The 21985-nt window shown below is 42.7% G+C and overlaps 1 protein-coding gene across 4 annotated transcripts in view; it reads right to left on the minus strand.

The window, feature by feature from the left end:
- Nucleotides 1-6998, minus strand: part of ARF1 (ARF GTPase 1) — a 29408-nt gene extending 22410 nt beyond the window's left edge. Inside the window, exons 1-2 of one of the 4 annotated variants that reach the window (XM_072653001.1) lie at nucleotides 6841-6904; nucleotides 6533-6686 (exon numbers count right to left, since the gene is read on the minus strand). The gene's annotated coding sequence lies outside the window, so the exon portion shown is untranslated. Of the gene's footprint in view, nucleotides 1-5357; nucleotides 5453-6532; nucleotides 6687-6840 lie in introns of those variants that run through there. The other 3 variants (XM_072653013.1, XM_072653010.1, XM_072653023.1) reach the window with 3 other exon arrangements.
- Nucleotides 6999-21985: the final 14987 nt, after the last annotated feature.

The raw sequence follows: 21985 nt of genomic DNA on the forward strand, positions 1-21985 counted from the left end.
AAGGCCTTGACACAGAAGGCACTTATTAAACATTTTCTTAAATTGGATTAGAATAGAATAAGGAGATAACAAATCAATGAATCTGGTAAAAAAAAAAAAATTACAGGAGAAGTTATGTTCCTAGGTGCTTCCCAAATCAAAGATTATGGCAATGTCAATGAATAGTGTTTTCACATGTGTGGTACAGTGAGAAAAGTCCTGGATCTGAAGTCAGGACCTGGGTTCAAATGCAGACTCAATACTACTAGCATGACCTTGGGTAGTCATTTAATCTCTCTGGGCATCAGTTTCCTCATCTACAACACGGCAGGAAGAGGTATCCTTCTAGAAAGCAAATTAGAAGAAGCCCTGAAAGGTCACTAAATAATGAATGCAGTGACTCAGTATCACTACAAGTCACATAGTGTGAGGATGTCAACAGGAAAAAAGGACCCTTATGTACAAAATATTTACAGGAGTACTTTTTGTTGTAAAGAACTAGAAAAGAACAAAACTGGTGCCCAACCACACTATTAAGCCATTAAAAAGGGTGGGATTCAAAGTAATCTGGGAAGACTTGTATGAACTTTAGATTCTAAACTCCTTGAAGTCAGGGGCTGTCTTTTGCCTCATTTTGTATCCCTGGCACATAGTAAGTACTGAACAAATGTTTATTAGCTGACTGAACAGATACAGAGTGAAATGTGTGAAACCAGGAGAACAATTTACACAATAACTGGTATAATGTGAAGAATTTACACGATAACGGGAACGTAAAGAACAAATAACTGCAACATTAAGAACTTTGAAAAAGGCTGCATGACCAGTCATAAACTCAGAAGACTCTTATGATGACTGGTGAAACAAGCTTTCTGTATTTTCAGACAGTCAGTGTGTGAATTTGTTTTGCTTGACTATACATATACTTGTCATAAGAGAGGGTTTTCTGTTTGGGAGACTTGGCAGGGGAAGCTGGTAGATAGTAATTAAAAAAGAACTACAATTAAATATTAAAATACAGGAAGTTCAAAAAGGGGACGTACAAGAACAATTTATTAGTATGTTAAACTTAAAATATAGTTTAAAAAAACTGTACATACAGAAGTTCACAGTTTTATATACAACCTTATTTTTCTGTTCTTTGTATAACGAAATTTTCATGTTTGTCAAGTTCATGATTAAAAAAAAATTTAAATGACAGTATTGGTCTAGCTGGGCAGAGTTGGCTTCTAAGGTCCCTTTCAGCTATACATGCTTCTAATTAGTGTTATCAGAAGACACCAATCATCACTTCAGTTCAATAATGCACTGATATTCTTGCTTACGTAACAAACATCTAGACAAGGTCTAATATTTTTGGCTTAAGTCACAAGTGTTTTAGACAAACCTAAGATACGTCATCAAAGAAATTCTATTAGTAACAAGTTATTAAGCAAAGGCCTCAGCCATCATCAACTGCAGAATAAGAACACAATTTTCATGTAACTATGTCTATAATTTTGAAAAGATTGCATCACTTCCAAAAGAAGTTGGAAATACCAAAAGTTATTAATATCTGCCAGTTAATTTCACTGCCTAAATTACTAATTGGCATAGTATTTTAAGCATAAATTAATGGATTCAATAAGTTAAATGCCAAGCTGTATTCAGTTTCATCTGCAAAAGGTAGGAAGCTATTACTTTTAACAGCAATTTTTAAAAGAACATTCTTTGTTCTCCTGTTGGCGTATTTATAACTATACCTGCATTTTTACCACTCAGTCTTATTTTCGGGAAAAAAAATTTTGGCCTTATCTATTTGAACCTATATATTTAAATGGGTAGAGCAAAAGAAATTTGTCAAAGGAAAATATTTAACAGTCAGACTTAAAAACACAAAGAGTAGGATGGTACAGAGAGAAGAGCACTGGCCCTGGAATCAAAACCACCTCTGTTTCTGTGTAACTTTAGACAAGTCATAAGTTTCCAGAAATTAGGGTGTGGACTAGATGGCCTCAGGTCTCTTCCAGCTCAAAATCCTGGACCTAAGATTCTATGTACATGTTTTATAATTTCTATCTTGAGAAAAATTATAATCTACTTCACAGGGTTATGAATATGCTTTTTGTAAACCTGTGCTAAATTACAAATATCATCTGATTTGATCCTCACGACAACCCTGGGAGACAGTTAACTATACTTGCTTAGACTCACAGCTAGTAACTATCTTAAGGTTCAATTTGAACTCAGATCTTCCTAACTCCAGGTACCAACACTCTAACTACTGAACCACCAGCTACTCAGAAACAGATGTAATAGTGAGGGCTAACTTGGCTGAATCACAGTGTATATATAAAGCTGGAAAAGGTAAGAGACTGGTTGTCTAGGGCTTTAAATACTGAACAAAGGAGTCTATATCTGGAGGTATCATGAACATGACATTATCAAACCTGTGCTTTAGGAATATCACTGGTAGCTGTGTGGAGCATAGATTGGAAGGGGGAGGTCAATCAAGAAGTTATACCAGTCCAAGTGAGAGGTGATAAGGGTCTGGATTAGGGTGGTGGCTGTGTCAATGGAGAACAGGAGTCAAAAGGATGCCAGATACCTCAAAGAGAAAGAAAGACAAAGTCTGGCAACACTATGTGGTATACAGGATAGTCCAAGTCAAGTCCCTCATCTCAGCTTTGCCACTTAACTATATGTAATGTAAGGTAAGTCTTTTGACGAGATGCCCTCTAAGTATTTGATGTCTTTAGAGCTGTGATGCTCTAATATGGAAAGTGAAATAGCATTCACTTCACAGGAATGTTGGGAAAATAAAACGACAAACTTATGTTAATCTTTGTAAGCTAATTACCTTGCTTTCTCACACAAAGCATGACAATGTAATACAACCATTGATTCAGAGTCATACCATAATCAATCACTGATAATGAATATTTGCCCCTATTCTTGAGTGGCCCCACCACTTAATAGCTATGTTTTTCCAGTTTCCGTGTTTACTTTTCAGAAAGTATTTCATTCTCCTCTTTCACTGTCAGGCCATAAATTCTAGTCTGCTCTTCCCTCTCAATTTGCTACTTTGGCCAAAATCCTGGATACTAGAGAAAGTCATTGAGAATCCTTTGTAAAGTTAAAACATTCTTTGTGAGGGTCTATCCTATAAATAACATACAGAAACATGTACTTGTATATTTCTGGATAGGTGAAATGTTACTGTATTTATAAAAACATTTTTAACAATTAGGTGTGTATAAACATAGGATCAGTTAAAAATTTTGTATTTCATATTTATAAATTCTAACAAGACATTTTAAAAATCCACCATTTACAACTTTTTCTTCAGCAAGTAGAAAGGCTAATGTTCAATATAATCAAAGTACTATCTTATCTGGTTTTTTTTAAATACCAAAAGATTATTTTTCAGACACAGGTAAGCTAGAAAAACATGTATAATTCTCCATTACTTATGCCAATGGGGAACAGCTGTAACATAAGAAGTACACAAGGAATTTCAAAAACCAAACTTCCCCTTTCAATAAAACCTTAATAATATAAAAAGAAATTTTAATTTAATCCCTTTTATTTTTTCTATTTATTTTCATATCTGTAGTGCTACATAATACAAATTGGATGGCAGGATTCGGATTAAAGTGGAATTAACTGATTTGTGACTACACATTAGCTCTGAAATTAACCATGAGATTCATACAATTATTAAAACGAATATCACAATAGCGTAAAAGTTTAGTAAAAATTCTAATTATAAACTCTTGAAACCTATCCAAGTCCTCCTCTCAACACTGTATCCTGCAGAAATTCCACCTCTGTATTAAAAGTACATTGGGGATTGTTAAAACTCCAACTCTGATAACAGGATTCTTTAATTTCACATTTTATGTCTACATTTTATGACCTCAATTTCTAAATTACTCTAGAATACTAATAAAAACAAAGCCTTCTCAAGGAACTAAGTGTGCAAAATGCAGATGAGCACACAACAATTTCATTAACATAAACTACAGAAGAATAAGAAAGTCAAACAGTACAAAAGAATGAAGGGATAAAAAAGGAAAACCCCCATCTACCTGCAAACGCAAATATCAGATCTGGTTCTCATAAAAACAAAAGTACACCTCTAACACTAAGACAGCAGTACACAAAATGGCACACAATGTAAATGCTTGATTTTTGTCTTTTTTTAAAAAAGGCTCACCACAACAGCCAACCATTTTTTGCAAGTACTCTGCTCCCTCCAAATCAAAATTTATTGTTAATCACTTACAGAGATGAAAAAGTTGAGATTGTAACTTTCCTTTGTTCCAAGTTACTCCTACCTTAAGTACGAGTTAGCAGGTACTAGGGTGTGTGGAATGCCCTTGTCATGTTGGGTAAGAGGTAAAGTGAATGGCTAGATCACATGATTAAAAATGCAGAACTGTTAGGGTGTAGGGCAACTGCTTTTTGCATGCCGACTATAAATCTTGCTTCAGTTATTTCCTATCTTTTAGAGTTGTAACAGTATCAGCTCCCCTCAAATGCTGAATAACATTTCTAAGAGTATGCCAAAACAAACTTTTTTTTTTTTTTTTAGAACAGAAGCAAGGGGAATTATGTGACATCCTTTTGAGATAGCCAGATACCTTCAGACTTGGGGGTTGTAACTGGTGAGCTGAGTTACATGGATAGACTGCTTTGTCCGTATATTTCCCTAAAATCATAGTCTATCACCCAAGTACTGGAGAGAACACATTTCAGTAACATGTGAAGATAAACAAACTAGGCTTGTGATTAATTTTTAAACCATTAAACTCCTTTTAACTTTGGCCCCAACTAACACTTGGTACTTCAAGGTCTAACAGTTTGAATCACTGACTATTACTAAAAACTAAAGTTAACTGACAAATTCATCCTCTCATAATACTTAAGTTTTAGTTTAGGCAAAGAACGATACCTAAGACTAGGACGGGTCACTTAGATGTGTAATCCTATGTTTTATATTTGATTAGAAGCACTGATGAAAAGATGAGGATAAAATTAGCATTTTACAAACTGCTGAGGAATTGTTCTAAAAGAGTAACCAGGAAACTGCTCCATCTCCATAGCCCCCCTACTAACTAGCTGTATGACCTTGGGCGTGTCACCTAACTCCCTCCCCCAACCAAATGTTCATTTATAAAAGGGGCAGAGTGGACTCCAATCCTCTTACGTCTAAAACTCTATGATGACATATTCTAGGAATTGTTTCCAGTGGCATCTGAAAATCACTCCCAAATTTATTTAAAACATCACTCAGTCTTCACAAATTCTCTTAAATCTCTGACCGGGCTCGAGGTGCCGTCGGAATAAATTAGTTACAACGAAGTGCTGTGTAATTAAGTTATTATCGGAATTACATTTCTACACGCGGTTCACAACCAGGATTATGCAACAGCAAGCGCCCAGCGGAGTCACTCCAGTGACGGAACTGTTCCTCCATCCCCTCTCTACATCTGGCCGAAGGGCTGACCCTACGGCAGGGACACCGAGCACAGGTCCACGACGACCACCGACAGCAGCCTGGACACCCGCTCCCCGAAGGTCTGCCTCCGATCGCAACGTCGGCGGCCAAGCACGCCGTTCTCCCGGGATCGGCACTCGGTGTAGACCGACCGCGCTCCTCCACAAAGGCCGGCGGTGTGGCAGTCGGAGAAGTCGGTCCGAGCCCCAGCCTCGGGTGACCTTGGGCAAGTCACCTCCCTTGCTGGCCTCGGGGCACCCAGCCGTGACCCCCTCACTCCGAACCTTAGGGGCGTGGGGTCGGAATCCGTCTACACGGCATTTCCTACAGCTAGGCGTTATTACAAACCCGACCAGGAACAGAAACCGGGATGCCTCCTCCTCCTCCCCCCTTCCTTCCTCCACCGCAAAATGACTCAAAGCCTCGGGCTCTCGGCGGTAACCTCCCTGCGGGCGGCCGGAGAACGGCTTCGTGTCCGCCTCGGGGTCGGGCCGGCTCCGGCCTTCGGTTAAACATGGCCCGCCCGGGCCAAGGGGGGCCCGAAGGAAGCTCGGCGGGGCCGAGTGTGAGAGGAGGGAGACCCGAGTTCGAACCCTGCCCCCGCTGGCCTCAGTTTCCCCATAGGGAACCGGCGGGGGTGGGCCTCGAGGGCCTCCAGGCCCCCGCTTCCGCCCCGATCCTATAACATACTAACAAAAGCTCCGCAGACACCCCACGACCCGCCGCCCCGCCCCCGCTCGTACCCGGCTCTCGCGGCCTTGCCGCCTCGCACACCGGAGGCGCTTCTCCGACCCGGCTCTCTGGCCTCCGCGGTCCCCGCCCCACCCCAACCCCGCCGCCCCGGCCCCAGGCTCCGCGCTCCGGGCCGCCCCCTCACGAACCCCCCCCGCCGTGGGCCTCCCTCGGTCGGAGCGCGGCCTTCCTCGCCGCGGACCGCCCCGGCTGGGCCCGGCCGCCTCGGGCCTGGCCTGCTCTGGCCCCGCTCCCGTCACCTCCCCCGCCCGGCCCCGGCGCCGAGGACGGCCGCGGCGGGGCAGGGGCCCGGGGTGGCGGAGGGGGGCCTCGCCTTACCTCCTCGCCCCTGAGCCTCGGGCTTCCCGTCTCCTCACCCGCGAGCGGCTGCCGCTGCTTCTTTTTATCGGCTCTCCAGGCGTTGGTTTTGCTCCCACAAGATGGCGGCTCCCGACGGCAGCCACGTCAGTGCCAGGGAGGGCCGTGGAGGGGGCTGGGTAATCGGCGGGCTGCGTCACCGCTTCGCTCCGCCCACTCCCCCGACTTCCCGCCCCACCCTTCCCTCTATCTCCTCACCCCTCCCTCCCTTCTTCCCTCCCCCAAGATTGCGGGCTAAGCGCTTCCGAGCCCTGCCGGGCCCTTCCTACCTCACTCGTCTGTCTCCCGGGGGCCCTCCGTGTCCTCCCCTTGTGCGCACGCTCACAGGCCGCTCCCCCACTCCTTTCCACTTTTACGCGCACGCATGCGTACCGCTCCCTTTCTCCCTGCCCTGCCTCCAGCAGGCCCCGGCCTGAACTCGGAGAACGCAGGCTGCGCATGCGGCCTTGGTCTCCTACGCTCTTTGCCCTACTTCCCGGGAGCCTCTGTGGGGGCCGGAGCAGGCAGGGGTCGGCCTCGTTTTTCGCTATGTAAAATCATTCGTAAATCGAAGCTCTACCAAAAAAACCCAACCACTTTTAGATTACCACCCTGCCCCCCCCTTAACTAACCGGACTTGTTTATTAATTGATTCCCTGGGGAAAGGCTTTAAGAAAACAATGCTTCTCTCCAACACCCCCTCCCCCTCTCTGTTCATCTCTTTAAGGTGCCCACCTGCTGGGGTCCCGTGCCCTCCAGGCGGCCAAATGCCCCCCAAGCCTTCCTTCCGCGGGCTCTCACGTGGCTCCTTCCCTAGGCCCTCGGGGTGGGGGTCAGCCGCGTCCACCCGACCCCCTCCTTCCTAAGGGCCCCGACACCGCGGGGGGCGAGGCCGGCCGGACCCCGCAGCCGGGGCCCCAACGTGGCTTTTGTGCCTTTAGGGAGACTGAGGTCTGCGGTGGCACAGGGCCTGGCGGAGGGCGCAGCCCGGACCCCGGACCTCCGGACCCCCGGACCCCGGACCTCCGGACCCCGGACCCCTGGACCCCCGGACCCCGGACCCCGGACCTCCGGACCCCGGACCCCCGGACCCCCGGACCCCGGACCCCGGACCCCCGGACCCCCGGACCCGGCTGGCCGAGCTCCAACGAGGCCCCGCGGAAATGCTCAGTCACTCAGAAACCCTTATCAAGGACCTAGTGTGTGCCAGGCACAAGCACTAGGGAAATGAGAAAGACAAAGGGCTGGCCACCGTCTACGATCGTCCTCAGCATTAGTAGGGTATTGTGTAATGTGCAGCGTCCATCGTTATCAATACATTATGTCATATGCAGAGACCGTTATCAATACATTATGTCATATACCATGTCCATCGTTATCAATACATTATGTCATATGCAGAGACCGTTATCAATACATTATGTCATATGCAGCGTCCATCGTTATCAATACATTATGTCATATGCAGAGACCATCGTTATCAATACATTATGTCATATGCAGCGTCCATCGTTATCAATACATTATGTCATATGCCATGTCCATCGTTATCAATACATTATGTCATATGCAGCGTCCATCGTTATCAATACATTATGTCATATGCAGCGTCCATCGTTATCAATACATTATGTCATATGCAGAGACCGTTATCAATACATTATGTCATATGCAGCGTCCATCGTTATCAATACATTATGTCATATGCAGAGACCGTTATCAATACATTATGTCATATGCAGCGTCCATCGTTATCAATACATTATGTCATATGCAGAGACCATCGTTATCAATACATTATGTCATATGCAGAGACCGTTATCAATACATTATGTCATATGCAGCGTCCATCGTTATCAATACATTATGTCATATGCAGCGTCCATCGTTATCAATACATTATGTCATATGCAGAGACCGTTATCAATACATTATGTCATATGCAGCGTCCATCGTTATCAATACATTATGTCATATGCAGAGACCGTTATCAATACATTATGTCATATGCAGCGTCCATCGTTATCAATACATTATGTCATATGCAGCGTCCATCGTTATCAATACATTATGTCATATGCCATGTCCATCGTTATCAATACATTATGTCATATGCAGCGTCCATCGTTATCAATACATTATGTCATATGCAGCGTCCATCGTTATCAATACATTATGTCATATGCCATGTCCATCGTTATCAATACATTATTATGTCATATGCAGTGTCCATCGTTATCAATATATTATGTCATATGCAGCATCCATCATTATCAATATACTATTATGTCATATGCAGAGACCGTTATCAATACATTATGTCATATGCAGCGTCCATCGTTATCAATACATTATGTCATATGCAGAGACCGTTATCAATACATTATGTCATATGCAGCGTCCATCGTTATCAATACATTATGTCATATGCCATGTCCATCGTTATCAATACATTATGTCATATGCAGCGTCCATCGTTATCAATACATTATGTCATATGCAGAGACTGTTATCAATACATTATGTCATATGCAGCGTCCCAGCGTCCACCGTTATCAATACATTATGTCATATGCCATGTCCATCGTTATCAATACATTATGTCATATGCAGCGTCCATCGTTATCAATACATTATGTCATATTCAGCGTCCATCGTTATCAATACATTATGTCATATGCCATGTCCATCGTTATCAATACATTATGTCATATGCAGTGTCCATCGTTATCAATACATTATTATGTCATATGCCGTGTCCATCGTTATCAATATAACATTATGTAATATACAGTGATGATCATTATTAATATAATATTATGTAATATACAGCATAATACTATCATAATCTTTCTTCCCCATTGACCAGAGCTTACTTAGCTCTGGGGAAGAGTCAATCCACAATATAGTGTTTATTAATTAAAACAAACTGAATGTGAAAGGTGAAAGGACCAGCTTTCTGGAGTTAGATCACACAGGGTGCCCCAAAGTCTTAATACAAGCTTTTTTTTTTTTTTAAGCTATAACTTAAAAGTGAAGTTTCATTTTTACTTTAAGCTTAAAAACTTCACTAAGACCCTTGGAGGGGCAGCTAGGTGGTGAAGCGAACAGAGCATCAGTCCTGGAGTCAGGAAGACCCTAGTTCAAATCTAGGCTCAGACCATTTACTAGTTGCCCAAATCACTTGAATAGGCTTCAGTTTCCTCATCTGTAAAATGAGCCGGAGAAAGAAATGGCAAATCACTCTAGTGTCTTTGCCAAGAAAACCCCAAATGGAGTCACAAAGAGCTGAACAGGACTGAACAACAAAAAGCCCCGTGGGACACTTTGTATATTTTCATTGATTTAGATCTGAAAGGGAGGTCCAAACCCCTCAATTTCAATCAATAAACATTTATTAAGTGCCTACTATGTAAGAGGCTAAGGTCTGGGAATCCACAAAGAGGCAAAAAGCAGTCTTATCCTCAAGGAACTTACAGCCTAATGATGAAGAAAAAGGCTCATAGTGGTAAAATTTGTCCAAGGTCGTATGAAGTAACAAGGAACAGACTTGGAATGCAAATGAGGAAGAACTCTTTCCTCTGTCTATACTTCCCACTAAGCTACTTGGGAATAGGTCTAGGACTAATTAGGAGGTTCCAGGCTGGACTTTCCCAACATAGTGCTTTAGGTCACCATTTTAAAGAGTTATTGAATCATAGGATCATAGCTGTAGAGAGGGAAAGGGACCTAGAAGTCATTCTGTCCTATACCCTCATTTTACAGGTATAGCTGAGGCCCAAAAAGGTCACTTACCTCAGATCACACAGGTAATAAGTGGTAGCTAGGTGTCACAGTGGATAGCCTGGAATCAGGAAGCTCTGCCCCCAGTCACTTAATAGCTGTGAGATCCTGGGCATGTCACTTAACCTGCATCTGCCTCAGTTTTCTCAGCTGTAAAATGGGGATGATAATAGTACCTACCTTAAAGGGTGAGAATCAAGTGATACAGTAACTGTAAAGCCCTTAGCAATGCCGGACACTTTGGTGGTGTGTTCACTTGCTGTTCAGTCATGTCTGACTCTTCAGGACGTCGTTTAGGTTTTCTTGGTAAAGATACTTAGGTTGGTTGCCATTTCCTTCTCCAGTTCATTTTATAGATGAGGAAGGGTGAAGTGACTTATCTAGGGTCACACAGCTAGGGAGTGTTTGAGGCCAGATCTGAAATTTGACTTCGGGCCCAACACTCTATCCAATGTACCACGTACCTGGCACAGAGTAGGTGATTAAGAAATGCTAGCTTCCTTCCCCCATCATTGTGCCATCATAATGAAAGGCTGAAAATCTGTAGGGATGAGTTGAGGCAGAAAAATAGACATTTCAGCAACATTCACTGTGTCCTGCCCTGTTCTGGTGCTGACCTCCTGATCTTGACTTTCCTGTCTGGCCTCCAAATTCCCACTTCTATCTTAGACCTCTTGGTTTTGGTTTATACACACTTGGGTCTCAGCCCTGGTGATAGCATAGTGATAAGAGCTGAGCTCTCAGGGATGTTGAAATAAAAGTCACCAGCAGGGATTTTAAAGTATTTACCATGTGGCAGGCACCTTGCTAAGCTTCAAGGTTACAAAAAAAGGCAAAAAGCAGTTCCTGTCCTCAATGAGCTTAAATTCTGGTGGGGGACACAACATGTGAATAACTTGTGTGTCTAAGATATATTCAGAGTAGATTGAAGGTAATCTCAGATAAGGCACTAGTGGCTGGGGGAGCTGGGAAAGCCCACCCTGCAGGAGATAAGATTTCAGCTGGGCCTGGTGGGAAACTGAGGCAACACATGGGGGAATAGTCAGTATAGAGGAAAGGAGACAGGAGCAGAGGATATTATGAGAAACAGGAAGTATCTAGGCCCACTTCTCCATTCATTGCACCCACCCAACTACCTATAGAGGACATAGCTATGAAAGAGATGAGAATTGAACCCATGGGGAGCAGATGAGATCTCCAGGTGAGATTGCATGGAGTGAAAAGAGGAGGCTCTGGAAAGACACTTGGGGGATCCCCAGAGGAGTGCAGGAGCTGGCTCAAACCATCTCAGGAAAGCCTGTTGTTAAGTTTTCCCCCTGGGAAATCAGCAAACACTACAAATTAGGACTTGATTTATTGTTTTGTCTGGGTTTAAGAAAGTGATGGATAAAATGTTGTTAAAGTGGATTAAATTTAACAGTGTGCCAGGGGACATACTTCCCCCTCCCCCTTCTCCCCAGAGGACTGATTGTTAAATATTTATCAGTACATCACTGGGGGCACACAATTAAGAGTGCATGATATGAATGAAGGGCCAGCAAAGGGGACTGAGGAGCATTTGGACTGATAGAAAGAGAACTAGAACAAATCAGTGTCATGAAAACCTCCAGGAAGAAAAGGTGGTCAATGATGTCAAATGCTTTATAAAGGTCAAGAATCGAGGAGGAGGAGGAATGAGCAAAGGCCATTAGATTTGGCAGTTAAGGGGATCATTGATAGCTTTTGGAAAGGGCAGTTTCAATGGAAAGAAGTCAGATTTCAGAGAGTTTAGAAGAGAGTGAGAGGAAATAGGGTGCTGAAGGGGATCTTATAATCCTTAAGACTCCATTGAAATGAGAGTTACTGTTAACACCAGGATAGATCAGCTCCCTTTTGGGGAAGAAGTCACCACCCTCATTCATTTACTTCCTCAAAAGCCCAGAAGGCCTAAAAGAAAAGAGGTGACCTTTGGCTGGGCGGGTGGTAGCCATAGCCTGTGAAGGGTTGTATGAGATGTAAGGCAGTGAAGGCCTCCTGTAGGGGCAGAGCATGCTAAATCTCATGTCATTCATTTAGGATTTCCTTCTATTTCAGACTGAAGCCCATCCATAACTGCCAATCCTGTGTGGCTCTTGTCTGGGCCTATAAATGACACTCAATGTGCTGGAAGCCTTCCTCGATTTCTCCAAATATCTTCAGGGTATCTGGGAAGCACCCTGACCATCCACCTGTCATTCCTTACCCTTAACTCCATCTTCTCTTCAGGTCGTGCTCATTTTTATAGTTTCAAGTTTATAAAGCACTTTCTTGACACCCTCTAAGTATTTGTCCCATTTTCATTTTTCTTCTTCTTTTATTCTTTGTATTATTTAATTTTTATTCTTTTTATTATAATTCTTTTTATTTTATTCCATTTATTCTATTTTATTATTATCTATTCTTTTTATTCTATTTATTTCTTTTTTTATTTGACCCTCTCCTCTTCCCCATGACTCCTATCTCCCCCCCTCCCAGAGTTTTCATTCTTTTCTTTTACTCTCTCTTTCACTCTCCTTCCCTTCCCCTCTAATGGTGGTATTTGTTTATATTTGATCTTGATGCCAATGACTTCTCCATCACCTAGCCTTCCCTCTCTCATATACTCCTGTCTCGTATACTCTTCCTGATGTATGCTCACCTGACCCTATTGAGTATACATATACATCTACAGATGACTATACGTATATATCTCCTTACCATATTGTGTGTGTGTGTGTGTGTGTATGAATGTGAATGTGATTATATGTGGGAATGTGTTTCAAGCTTCCTTTATCCACTTGACTTAAAAGTGAGGCTTATGGGATACTTTTCCTCCCATTCTCTCTCCATCCTCCCTGCTCATATGCTCTTCATCTCATGCACCGCTATTATGTGAGATAGTGAATTCCCTCCTCTTCCTCTTTTCCTTCCCAATACAGTACCGTACCCTTCCTATTTCCTTCTGCTCCTCAGACCATCAAGATAGAACAAAGACTAACTCTTTCTTTATTACCCTTGAAGATATTAAAGTTCTGAAAGCATACTTATTTCTTCTCTCTCTTAAGCAATCTTCACATGGTCCCTTTCAGATGTACTCTTCTATTTTTCATTTCCATTTCAAAGGATCCACTCAGGAAAATTTTATAAAAGGTCATTTTTTGCCCTGTAGAATATACTTAGTTTTTCTGGGTAGGTTATTCTTGACTGTAAGCCTTTTGGAGTATCCTATTCCAAGATCTCCCCTCCTTGACGATGGCAGCTGCCAAATCTTCAGTTAACTTCATTATGGCTCCTTGACACTTGAATGCTTTCTTTTATGATTGCTTGAAGTGTTCAGATTTGACCTCAGACACTAGTTGTATGACCTGGGCAAGTCACTTAACCCTGTTTGCCTCAGTTTCTTTCTGTATAAAATATATGGAGAAGGAAATGGCAAACCACTACAAAATAACTCTTGTAGCTCTTACAGCTACAACATTCTTATCTCTGAGAATCCACTTGCACTTGTGGAGCGACTTTCTTCTGGGTGTTTATCTCCTGAGTTTCTTTCAGCCCAAAGTATTTCTGCATTATGTTTGTTTTTTCCTTCTCTTTTCTCATACCTCCAGTCTTGGTTTCTGGACTAGGAGTTAGCACATGGGTCAAACTCTCCTCCCACATTCCTGAATGGTATATAGGAAGTCCTGCAGGATCCTGAGTTTGATGGCTAAGACTAGATATTACCTTCTGTAGGAACTGTATGACTTTGTCTCCTGTGGTGGAAACTGTCTGCCTGGATGCTAGGTCAGGTGCCCACTGCTTAAAGCTGGTCTGACCTTTTCTTCTGCTGCTGATTGGGTGCTGAGTGCTGTCTGGTGCTGTCTCTTGCTTCGGGATAGTTCCCCAATGTTGGGCACTGGTTTGGCCCTATTAACTCCATTTTAAAGATAAAGAAATAAAAACCCAGAGACATGAAGTTATTTCCTGAATAACATCAGAGTCAGGACTTGGCAGGTCTTTTTTTTCTTCTTTTCCAAGGATTACTTACCTTACTTCATGCCCAGCCCAACTCATCGATCCCATCACAACTTTACAAGATTCTTCTCCTCTTTTTCCCATCTCCTCCTTCCCACCACTTACCTCTGGACCTTTGTCCAGACTTCATGTTAGTCTTTCTTCCTAGAATCACCTCCTGCCCAAATCCTATTCATTCTTCCAGGCTCAGCTCACATTCCCCTTTATAATCACAGAGTCTTTGTTTTCTTTTCTGGGCTCATAGGAGGCATTAGAAGAAGATTGTGGTATAGTAGATAGAGGGTAAACCACAGAGTCCGGAGCCTATCCTTTAGACTTAGCGTTTCCCTGAGCATCTGGTATAATAAGTGTTTAATATCTGATAACTCCTGCTGGAGGAGATCTAAAGTTAGATAAGACACAGTCTCTGCCTTCTCGTCTCCTTGAGCTAACGGTCTAATAAGGAGATAACAATACTACAAATAATATATAAGTTCTTCAGAGAGTTGTAAATGAAATGTGAAGTGGGTGAGTAGGGTCGTGTGCCCAGAATACGATCCACTGCGGGGGATTCAGGAAAGATTCCTGGAGGAAATGACCTTTGAATTAGATCTTAAAGGATAGATAGGATTTTCAGTGGGGTAGGGGGAGTATAAATAGAAGGATATTCCTAAGCTTTGGGAATAGTCAGGAGGGGGGATGCAGGCTATATACAGGGGGGTAGTCTTACCACATTGGAAAACACAAAGAGTGATGGATTAGTGTGAAAAATAAATCCCCTGAAGTGGTGCGTAAATTGATACTATTGGAAGCTATAATATATAAAATACGTCCATTGCTTCTAGTCCAGTGGAAAAATGCGGTGAGAATTTCTATGCTTCTACCTCTTCCAGGGGTTGATTAGGACACTGGAGGGAAGTTGCGTGAGAAGACTGGAAAAGTCTGGTGGAACCAGACCTGTGATTACTTAATGTTTCAAGCCTCTTAACCTCTCTCAGACTCAGTTTTGTCACCTGTAAAATGGGGATAATAATAGCACCTGTCTTGTTGGGGTGTTGTGAGGATCACATGAGGTATCAAATAGAAAGCACTTTCTTTGTAAGTGTTAAAGTCCTACGTAAATGTGAGCTATTTATCATCATCATCATCATCATCTTCATCATCGTCGTGAGTCTTGAATACCAAGAAGTTTGAAGTTTACCTCATTAGATGCCCTCATCTCTATTACCTTGCTCACACAGGAAGTCCTCCTCATCTGGAGTGCCCTTCCCTCCCCTTCTTTACTGTGTCCATATACATTGTGAGTACCAGTTAACATCCCAGCTCATAGAACCCTAGACACCAACTGAGAGCATGGTACGGTGAAGACAGTAAAGAGTGTGCTAGACTTGGAGTCAGGAGAGATGGGGGTTCAACTCTTGGCTCCCAGAGTTCTTAATTGTTTAGTACCTGAATAGTAGTAGTTTTTTCATCTGCAAAATAGGCAGGTTTCATCTGCACAGCAAGGGTGGGGTTAAGGAAAGCTATCACCTTCACTTTTTCATCTTTGATCAGTGTAGGAAGGCTTCCTTGGGGAGCTAGCCTGTCTGATTTTTTAGGTGGAGGTTAGGACTGCGGCACTACCAGGTGGGTTTTCAAGAGAGTATGAGGGAGCCCAAGATGATTTTGTGAAGGGATGTTACCACCAGCTGCAGCTGGGGACTTCCTCTTCATCCCCCTTAGTAGTTTAGGGTCCCCAGGTTTCTCTGAACTCCTCCCACACATCCTTTCCTCTCTGTGGGTTGTGGAAAAGTTTGTGGCAACTGTTACTACAATACGTTACTTCCCCCCCATCAAGGGGCCCACAATTGCCCTCTGATTATTGGACAGAGTTCGGCGCTGCCCCTTTTGGGAGGAGCAAGTGTTTTGATAAGAGAACTGCTCAGAAATCTCTTGCTCATTTTCATGAGTGCCTCCTCACTAACTACCCTACTCCCTCCAGTGAGAAAGGCTCTGGACAGAGCCTCCAAAAGCTAACAGCCCCTGCTCTATGGGACAAGATACAAGCAAAATATCTTGAGAAACATTCATGGAATCATAAGATTTGAAGATGGAATGAACATTAAAGATTTAAAGATGGAATGGAGATTGTCTAGTAAGATCCTTTCATTTAAAAGGTAACAAAACAGGCCCACAGGAGGGAAAGAATTTGCTTCAGGCCACATATTAGCTTGTAAATAACTGAGCCAGGAATTCATACCCAGATTCTTAGAATCTCAGAGATTATAAGGACCTTTGAGGCCCTTTGGCCTGACATCTACCTGAAACACATACCTCTCTCCTACAAGTCTGCACAATGGGTCATTCAGCCTTTGCATGAAGACTCCAGTAAGGGGGAGCCCATCACCTCCTCAAACAGTCCATAGCGCTTTGGGATATCTTTCACTTTTAATTGGTTAGTCCCTGTATGAGACCTTGATATCATGGGGGCCCCAGCCATGCTATTCACTTCACTATGACTTACTCTCCAGTCTGTTCAGCCTCTGCATCAGCTGCCTTGTGCTTATGTCTACCCTCCTGGCCCTTTCTAGTACTTTTATCATCTGTCTTCTCACGTTAGAAGGCAAGCTCCTTGAGAGTAGGAACTGTCTTGTTTTCTTATTTTTGTATCACCAACATTCAGTGCCTGGTATGTATTTGGCTCTGAAGTTTATCTATCTATCTATCTATCTATCTATCTATCTATCTATCTATCTATCCACTTTTCTTCCTTCCTTCCTTCCTTCCTTCCTTCCTTCCTTCCTTCCTTCCTTCCTTCCTTCCTTCCTTTCTTTTTCTTTCTTTCTATCTACTTATCTATCTACCTATCATTTTTAGTTACATAGTACCTACTATGTGTCAGGCACTGTGCTTAATACTTTACAAATATTATCTCATTTGGCCCTGACAACAGAGTCTCCCTAGGAGGTAGGTGTTATTGTCATCCCCGTTTTCAGCTGAAGAAACTAGGCAAACAAAGATTAAATGACTTGCCCAAGGTTACATAGCTAGTAAGTATCTGAGGTCACATTTGAACTCAGGACTTCCTTACTCCAGGCCCCCTGCTCTGTATACTTTGCCGCCTCTCTGTTATCTGCTATCATCTATTTATCTGTCTCCAATAGGACATTTTTGCTTATATCAAGCAAAAATATGCAACTCTTGAAACTTTTATATGTTCATCTTTATTTTATTCATGGCAGCCCTTTGTATCTGAAAGTAGCTATCACATCCCTCTTAAGTCTCATCTCTAGACTGAAAATTCCTAGTTTAAAGCTTATATAACATATTCTCTAGGGTTCTCCCAGCCTGGTTGCTCTTCTCTGGTCAAGCTCCAAAGTCCTACCTTCTTAAAGTGGAATACCCAGAAACTTGCAGACATGACCAGACAAGGACAGAAGACACCTGTGCTTTCAGGGTCTACATCCTCTCTTAATGAAGCCTATCCATTCATCCAAGGCTAAATCCAGTATCCAGATGCCTTCCCTCTTACACCTCAGTTGGTATTTTCTATCTCATATCATGCAGAGTTCATGCCTTTCTAATCTACTCATCAGGTGGAGTGATTTAGTAGCAAGACCACTGAGTTTGGAGTCAGTGGCCCTGGGTTCAAATCCCAGCTCTGCTACCTACTGTGTGTGTGTGTGTGCGTGTGTGTGTGTGTGTGTGTGTGAGAGAGAGAGAGAGAGAGAGAGAGAGAGAGAGAGAGAGAGAGAGAGATGAACAGAGAGACACAGAGACAGAAAGATAGATAGAGACCCTGGGTAAGTCATTCAACTTTTCCAGGCATCATTTTCCTTGTTTGTAAAATGAAGGATTAGGTTTATTTGATATCTCAGATCTTTTCTACGTCTATATCCCAAGCATTATTTTATATTATAGCTAGTGTTTATTTTATCCCCCTTTTAACCCTTCGCTCTCAAAGTAAAGAGAGAGTCACACTTTCTATCTCCCCTACGGTATACAGCACCTAGGACTCTAAGGTCTTCTGGTGCCAAATCTTTCTATTACATCACATTGATTCTCATAATTTTTCTAAGAATTTCCTACACTATTATAGCTAGAACAGAGATTATTTGGTGGTGGATTTGGGGTGTTTGTAGTCTCTAGGCTCATCATCTATGGAAGGCCTGAGCCTTCACAAAAGACTATTAATTGTTAGATTATTTAAGAACTATGTTGAATGGATTGCTAGGTCTCTTTATATGCATATAATAGAGGCCATTAAGAACTGTGTCACATGGACTTTATTGGTGGTACTCTTTAGTGCAAGGCACTGAGGGAGCCACTCAAAGGGACAATGCTTGAGTTTCTCCAGAGAGTTTTCTATAATTCAGGATATGGATGTGTCAAATACATCATAGGTAATTTTCTGAGAACAGCAAATTTTTAACATGGGGGAGAATATAAAGGGTGTTGAGCATTCCTGGAGCTTAACTTAATCTGGCCATTTTCAGGGACTTATGTGCTCAGTATTTAAGAACAGGTACTTTGGGAGATGAAATAATCTACTCATTGGTCCCTTTGGCTCTTTAGGCAAGGGAAGAATGTTGATTTCTGAGCTAGGAAGAATTTAAGTAGACCACACAGTAGGCCTTATTACTCTCTCTCTTTTCCCACTCTTTGAGTCTATAGGGAATGCTGTGAGGCTCTCTCTTAGAATTCCAGGAAGAGGGGTATAGAGGGGAGGGGATACTTCTCCTCCTTGTTGCTCTAGCAGCTGCTAGCACATGCCTATGAGCCTATGCATCATCTGGGGAGCCTGAGCTTGGACTTCAGGCCACTGGCTTCCTCTTCTATTTCTTTTCCTTAGCACAGGTGACTAAACATAAATCCTGAGAGATTGACTTTTAGGGAGTGGCTACTTCAGGAATTCAGAAGTTCCTGGGTCTCTCAGTTAGGGCTGACTAAGCCCAGAAGGAGTTTTCTTTAACTATATCCTTCTCTGAGGAGATAACCAACCACTGATAGAAGGATGAGCCCAAACCATGCCTTAGCTGTCCAGGAGATATGACGGACCTTGAGGGACCAATACGGAGCCAAGGTAAGGTCAAAATGTCTGTTCAGCAATCCCACAAAAATGTTTCATGTTTTAGTGTTTGTTTAAAAGTAATAGGTTACTTACTCTCTCATGCTTTATGTCTTTGTCATCACACCCTACGAGTCTTTCGTGTTTTAGGTATTTCTTTTGTTTGTGTGGAGGAAAGAAATAGCTGTCAAACCAGATCTACATCATACACTGAGTCTCTCTGATCTCTCTTGGGAGGGCCCTACACAAAAGTCAAGTCCAAGCTTAAAGTGGGCATAGGAGAGAAGAGACTTCCTAAAAAGGTCTGGTTGCTCACTTTAGTGGGTGAGTATACCCATGAATGAACCTAGTCTGTGTGTGAACCCAGAACAGATCTGGTAGTGGGATACAGAGCCCTACCCCTACTCTCATTGAACCCAAGAGATTTGTTGCATGCTACCTCTTGCTATTACCATAGTTCCTCCTTCTCAAAGTATGATCTGGGTACTCTTGCCCTATGGGGATCCTCAAGGTCAAGACTATTTTCATAATAATATTAAGATATTTTAAATCCTAATATACTGAAAAATAATAGACATAATCCATATAAGCCCAATCTCTTTGGGGAGTATCTTCAGTGATTCTTAACCATGTAAAGGGGTCCTGAGACCAAAAAGTTTGAGGACCTCTGATCTAGCACCTACAAAACAGTCTCCTTATAATAGGCCAGTGCAATCAGTAGTATAGGTGGTATTGTCCTTGTTTTACAGATGGAGAAGCCAAGACTCAGAGAGGAAAAGTAACTTGCCCAAAGTCAGAGCTTCTAAGTGGTGGAGCTGGGCACCATCTCCATCTTTTAGCTTCCCCTCACCTCATTAATCCTCTCCTCTGCTGCCCAGCTTGAACTAATATTAATTTTGGAAGGATTTATTGGCAAGAGAGGCTTCAAGTTTCAATATTTACATCCATCCAGGGTAGCAGCAGAATGCTTCCATGGTTTCTGTGGCTTACTAGACAGCTCTCAAGCTTATTAAATGTCTATGATAATAATGGCTGATACTTGTCCTGTACTTTAGAACTCCTTGGAGTCTTATAACAGCCCAGTGAGGTAGGCATTTCAATTTCCATTTTAAATGTATCTGATAACCTGGGATCCAGTCGAGGCTCTTGACTCACATGGATTGGGTTCCACCCTGAAGGCTGACCACCAGAAGCATCAATTTCCCTTTTAGGCACTCTCTTCCTACCCCAGAATAAAACACTGAGGAAACCTAAATAGAACTGAGGTCTAGGTTTTCCCAAATAGTAACAGGGACCCCATGTACACAGGTGGACAGTGGACAATGTAAATATCAAGTATGGGACAGCTATTATTTTAGCTACCACAGAAAAAGCATAACATATGACAGACTCACAAATAACCATAAATAAATATAGAGGCATGAAATACTCAGAAAGTTCATTAGAGATATTAACTCTCCCAGGTAAGGGAAAGGCGCTTTTGGGACTGAGCAAACATTTCCCGTTTACCTTTCATCTTCACTGTTGAGCAACTTGCATCCATATTATGGAGGATTGGAGACACCCAGATCTCCTTCCCCTAGCTAAAGAACAGTCTTCTTTCTTCTCCAAACTGCATACTATTGAGCAAATCTCCCCCTGGAAAGCCAGTGACCCAGTCTCAAACCGAAGTAACTTTTCATCTCTCATTAACTCAGAATTACTCATGAGGTAACTCCCAAGGGTGGGAGTGTTCATTCTTAGAATCTCTGGTTTTTGCTTTTTGCTGAGAAAAGGAAACAGAAAGACAAAAGAAGACATCCAGGGAATGAAGATTCAGAATAGTCGTCCTCCCTCTCCCAATCCCACCCACCCTGGGTCATCTGGCCAAGCACAGTCATGTGCTTCTCCTTCAAGGCACCATTTTTGCTCCCCAGGGGGATGGAATGAAGACATCCCCTTCCCCTGTTTTGCAGCACTCTGGTTTGAAAATACCAGGAAGAGAAACAAGGAGGAGGGGGGAGTGGTGAAAAAAGACAAATCTCTTCACTTACACGTTAAAGTGACTTCTCCAATGAGACTTTATCTTCCTGTACCTCAGTCGACCAACCTTCATAAAGCAGGCCCAGTATCAGAAACCCAATGTGTAGGATATCAATGTACAAGGCACAAGTCCATTTCCTTGGGAGGTACCTTTCAAATGCCTATAACATGGTCCATACCCTTTGATCTCAAGTTACAACTCATCACATTGATCCTTGCTCAAAGCTGATTATGTACAGCCCCTATCCCCTCCAGGGTATACAAATGTACAAACACAAAATATACTCCTTAGCCTGGCAATGAAACCCTTCAAAATTCGGATTCCAAACTAGCTTTCTAGTTTCATTTCACAGTGTTCTAGCTAAATTAGACTATTGGTTTAGTTAATTTTATCTTCCATCTCTCTGTGTTTTCACAAACCATGCCCAGTGTCTAGAATGCCCTCTCTCCTCACCTTTACCTCTCAATGTCCTTAATTTCTGTCAAGGTTCAACTCAGGTAAAGGAAGGAAGAAAGGAAGGAAGGAAGGAAATAAGGAAGAAAGAACTGAATAAGCATTTATTAAGTGCCCATAGAGCCCCAGGCACTGTACA

Source organism: Notamacropus eugenii, chromosome 1, assembly GCF_028372415.1.
Source record: "Notamacropus eugenii isolate mMacEug1 chromosome 1, mMacEug1.pri_v2, whole genome shotgun sequence".
NCBI lineage: Eukaryota > Metazoa > Chordata > Mammalia > Diprotodontia > Macropodidae > Notamacropus > Notamacropus eugenii.